The sequence below is a fragment of the Monopterus albus genome, unplaced genomic scaffold (genome assembly GCF_001952655.1).
Source record: "Monopterus albus unplaced genomic scaffold, M_albus_1.0 scaffold751.1, whole genome shotgun sequence".
NCBI lineage: Eukaryota > Metazoa > Chordata > Actinopteri > Synbranchiformes > Synbranchidae > Monopterus > Monopterus albus.
This window is the reverse complement of record NW_018128631.1, coordinates 19,319-24,432: the sequence shown is the minus strand read 5'-3', so window position 1 is coordinate 24,432 and position 5,114 is coordinate 19,319. Positions and strand designations below refer to the sequence as shown.

Sequence of the window (5,114 nt, the reverse complement as noted above, 5' to 3'; positions counted from 1 at the left end):
TTAACTGGTAAATGCAGTGAAGCATTTAACAACTAAAAAGCAACATTTTTTTCTTAGGAGCTGGTTGAAACCAAAACAGAGCTAAAAGGAGTGTGAATTTTAGAATAGATGTGAAAGATGCAAATCAGTGCCAATATCAATCAAAGTCAGCTGAATGTAAATAAGGCCCTGTTTACTCACAAGATCAACAAATCAAATGAAAAGGGATGTTATGCTCACAGTTCATTGGACTGAACCAAGGTGGCCAAAACTTTAATTAGTTCAGGCTTAAAGAGAGTCTTATTGTACTGTTGTGGGATATTATCAACTTTACATCTTTACACAGCAGTTTAATTAATAATTTTCCAAAAGGCAAAATGTGCATAATAATTGAATATTCTTATCTGATAAAACATATATTTAGTATATTTGTAATGACTGCCTCTACAAATTGTTTAGTTGTTTGTTTGTTTTTTTCAATATGGGCACCTCCTTATCCTCCCCACACCTTGTAAGTCGACAGAGAAGAAATAATGTTCTGTTTTTATTTTTTCATGCTAATCCAAAATGTATGAATAGCAGCACCAGCTTCTGATTTACATTAAGGTACATGTGATGCCAGCCTGTGGTTTACCTCCCTTAGACATGATGACGTCCACACAGAGGTGGACAGAGTGGGGCTGGGCACTTTTGCAGCTGTTGTTGCTGGTGTCTTTCTCTCAGGCTGAGGAGCTGGTGTGCCGGCAGATAGGGGATCCTGAGAACCCCCAGCTATCTAAAGATGGGGACATTATACTGGGAGCAATCTTCTCTTTTCGTAACATGAATGACAGACAGGAAACTTACATGCACAAACCACAGCAAGTGGAATGTACAAGGTAAATTACAGATTATAGATCTATGAAGATTTAAACTGTCTATGAGGAAAAGGATACAGATACAAATAGGAACTAAAAAAATATATACATAATCAGTTAAATTGAATATTAACATTAAAATTACATTATTTATTTCTGAAGGTTCAAATATTCTCTGTTGTATGACTGTCATCATATCTTTCTATAAATCTTCAGTTGTTTCTGTTTCAAGTACTACTACTAGTATTATTTAAAACTGTCTGCATCAAGTTTGAATTTCAGAGAATTACAGTATTCCCAGGCTATGATTTTTGCCATTGAGGAAATTAATAACAGCACAGACCTACTACCTGGCATCTCTCTGGGCTATAAGATGTATGATGGCTGTGGTTCTATTGCCAGAAGTGTGAAGGTTGCACTGGCCTTGGTTAATGGTAATGAAGTTGTGTCTGCACCCACTGAGGCACCATGTACCAGATCAGAACAGGGCATTATAGGAGGGTCCGCTTCCTCTTTTAGCATGGCTATAGCTACTGTCATTGGACCCTTTCATATTCCACTGGTGGGTAAGATTAGTAACTATCATTACTATCAGCTGCTCATTACAAATGTGATTTGTGTGAAAGTTTGATTTCTTACATCTTTATCTTGGGAGGCCATTTCTTTTTCTTGTAGATAAGCCACTATTCCAGCTGTGCTTGTCTCAGTGACAAAACCAAATACCCATCCTTCCTCAGAACAATATCTAGTGATGACTATCAGAGCAGAGCCCTGGCCCATTTGGTCAAGCACTTTGGTTGGACTTGGGTTGGAGCTATTAGAAGCAATAGTGATTATGGCAATAATGGCATGGCTACATTCACAGAAACTGCACAGCAGCTGGGCATCTGTCTGGAGTATTCTGTGTCTTTCTTTCCAACTGATTCGTCAGAAAAAATAAAAAATATAATTGACATTATCAAGGCTTCAACCTCCAAGGTGGTTGTATTTTTTGCCTCAAACATTGAAATGGATATACTTATACTTGAGTTGTCTCAACACAACTTGACTGGGTATCAGTGGGTAGGAAGTGAGGCATGGATCCTTGATTCCCAAACTGCAGAAAAGGATACACATCACATTCTGGATGGGGCCATAGGTCTGTTCATCCCGAAAGCGACATGAAGATCTGACTGGAGTGCAAAACAGCTTCACTGATATGTCATATATGCCTCTATTTAACAATGTCTATAAAGGAGTGTATGCTGTGGCACATGCACTTCATATTATTCTTGGTTGTAATAAAACATGTAACTACAATGTGCAACTAGATCCACTCACAGTGAGTTTAACCTTAAAAAAACTCAACTTCATTTTTACATTAAGTATAAAGAAAATACAGTTTTTATATGATAAATTAATACAGTCTGTGTATCAAGCTGTTGAGCAACTTGTCATAATTAACTAGATTCATATGTTCTTAGATTTTACAGCACATAAGAAAGATTCATTTCAAAACCAAGGAAGGAGATGAGGTTTACTTTGATGAGAATGGAGACCTACCAGCAAAGTATGAAATTATAAACTGGCAGCCAACAGAAAATGGCATTGTGGACTTTGTCACAGTTGGTCTTTATGATGCATCTTTACCTGCAGACAAACAGCTGAGTTTGCAACTTGAGTCATTTATTTGGGCACAGAACTCAAAACAGGTAAACTACCATGCCATCACTGTAGTTATGCTATATTCATTCTAAATGTATTATTTGTACATTATAATAATGTTTTGTTTCAATGCATCAAAATAAAACTAAAGGCTTGAAAAAAATTTAAATTTAGGTATCAATACTTTATTCTCAGAGATGTTTTGTCCATACAGGTCCCTGTGTCAGTTTGCAGTGAGAAATGTCCCCCAGGAACTCGCAAGGTTCTGCAGAAAGGAAAACCTGTCTGCTGCTATGACTGTATCAGATGTGCAGAAGGAGAAATAAGCAACATGACAGGTCTAGTAAAATTCACTGTAAGGTTTTGCACTTCAGTATGCAACAAAACAAAGCTGCCGTGCTATAATTATGCACCAAAATTTAAGTTAAAATTTTATTTAGTTTGTAGCTTTCTGGTGATATAGCATTTTGCTTGATCAATAAAATCCAGGCAAGATTTGTCCAGTTTACAATATTTTCACTTCCAGATAACAGAAATGTGTTTTGTGGTACCCACAATAATACAAAAATAACCTGTTCACAGTAAACACAAACTCCTGAAACATTCCAAAAAGTAAAACAAAATTATGAAGAAAACACCTTATTTATATATATAGTAATTAAGTAATTACTGATCTGACCATGGAGTTGTCATACATATATCCCTCTATGACCTTTAATCATAATATCTGCCTTGTATGCACTGATGTGCTAAAAAAAAATGCAACTGAGCAAGTCTATTCACTGGTGTGTAGTGTCTGTCTTGTTTGCACAGGAATGGACGAAAATAGTAAATACATTTCAATATATTTTAACTATGACATCTGCTTTCATACAATTTTTCAGATTCTATCACCTGTGAGCGATGCCACCCTGACTCCTGGTCCAATGAGAGATGAGATGCCTGTGTAAAGAAGGAGGCAGAGTTTCTATCATATGTAGAAATTATGGGAGTACTGCTCACTGCAGCGGCCTTATTTGGAACATGCATGACTGCTGTTGTGGCAGCCATTTTCTTCACATACAGGACAACTCCTATTGTCAGAGCCAACAACTCTGAGTTGAGCTTCCTGCTGCTCTTCTCCTTGACTCTGTGTTTCCTGTGTTCTCTGACCTTCATTGGCCGGCCCTCTGAGTGGTCCTGCATGCTGCGACACACAGCATTCGGCATCACCTTTGTCCTCTGTATCTCTTGTGTTCTGGGGAAAACTATAGTGGTGTTAATGGCCTTCAGGGCTACACTTCCAGGCAGTAATGTGATGAAATGGTTTGGGCCTGCACAGCAGAGACTCAGTGTTGTGGCTTTCACTCTCATCCAGGTTGTTATATGTATCCTCTGGTTAACTATTTCTCCTCCTTTTCCATTTAAGAACTTGACCCAGTTCAAGGACAAAATCATCTTAGAGTGTGCTCTGGGATCAGCTGTAGGCTTTTGGGCTGTACTTGGGTACATAGGCCTTCTGGCCATCTTATGTTTTATTCTGGCTTTTCTTGCTCGGAAACTGCCTGATAACTTCAATGAGGCCAAACTGATCACCTTCAGCATGCTGATATTCTGTGCAGTCTGGATCACTTTTATTCCAGCATATGTCAGCTCTCCTGGGAAGTTCAGTGTTGCTGTAGAGATATTTGCTATTCTGGCCTCCAGTTTTGGACTGCTCATTTGTATTTTTATTCCAAAATGTTATGTTATCTTACTGAAACCAGAGATGAATACAAAAAAGAATATGATGGAGAAAGGGGCATCAAAGTCATTCTGAAAACTTACAAAATATGGTGGCAAAGGCATTCTAGTCACATTATAATATAATTAGTCAATACTATAATAAGTCTCATTGTACTGTAATCAGTGTCATAAAACTGCAACTAATAACTGTTTTGTTCCTGTTAGTGTCATCTTAGATAGAGGCATTTTATTAGCTTTATAATATCACATATAAATTAGTTAACCATATTTTCATGTTGAAACCCACATTCATCAATTAATCTTACCATGTTTCAGTTAATCAATATGATAATTGTCATTGTACTGTAATTACTATCATTGCTGAATTCATTGACATAAGACTGCAACTAACAGCAATTGTGTGATTAATATTACTCATAAACTCAGTCTTTGTGCAGCAGCTCATCTGTTTTTGTGCAGAAAATCATTTGCATTAATACGAACATAGAGAATTCACAATGGCAATGAGATCATAATGACAAATCAGAAGATTACAATTGTGATGGAGTTATACTGCTGTCCCACTATTGTGCACAGGTGCACTTTTAAAAAGATGAAAAAATGTCTTACTGGCTGTTAAATAACTGAAGGTAATGTACTGAGTCTACATGCAACAGAATGAGGATTACAGATGAATTTTTTGGAGATAATTAACAGACTTGCTCCTGTCCATCTCGGGGTGGTGGAGAACCCACCATTTATGATTCCCAGGAAGGATTATGTAAAGAATGATGTTAGAAGTATAAAAACTTTGCATAAGCACTTGACACTTCCTAGGTTTTATGGTCCCAAATCCTGAAACTGCATTATTTTCAGTGAACAGAATGCACATCACATTTACCTATGTGCTCACATGCTGATGCCTGGACT

General features: G+C 37.2%; 1 pseudogene; it reads left to right on the top strand.

The window, feature by feature from the left end:
- Window positions 1-627: 627 nt before the first annotated feature.
- On the top strand, window positions 628-4,278 carry LOC109953549 (extracellular calcium-sensing receptor-like; annotated as a pseudogene).
- Window positions 4,279-5,114: the final 836 nt, after the last annotated feature.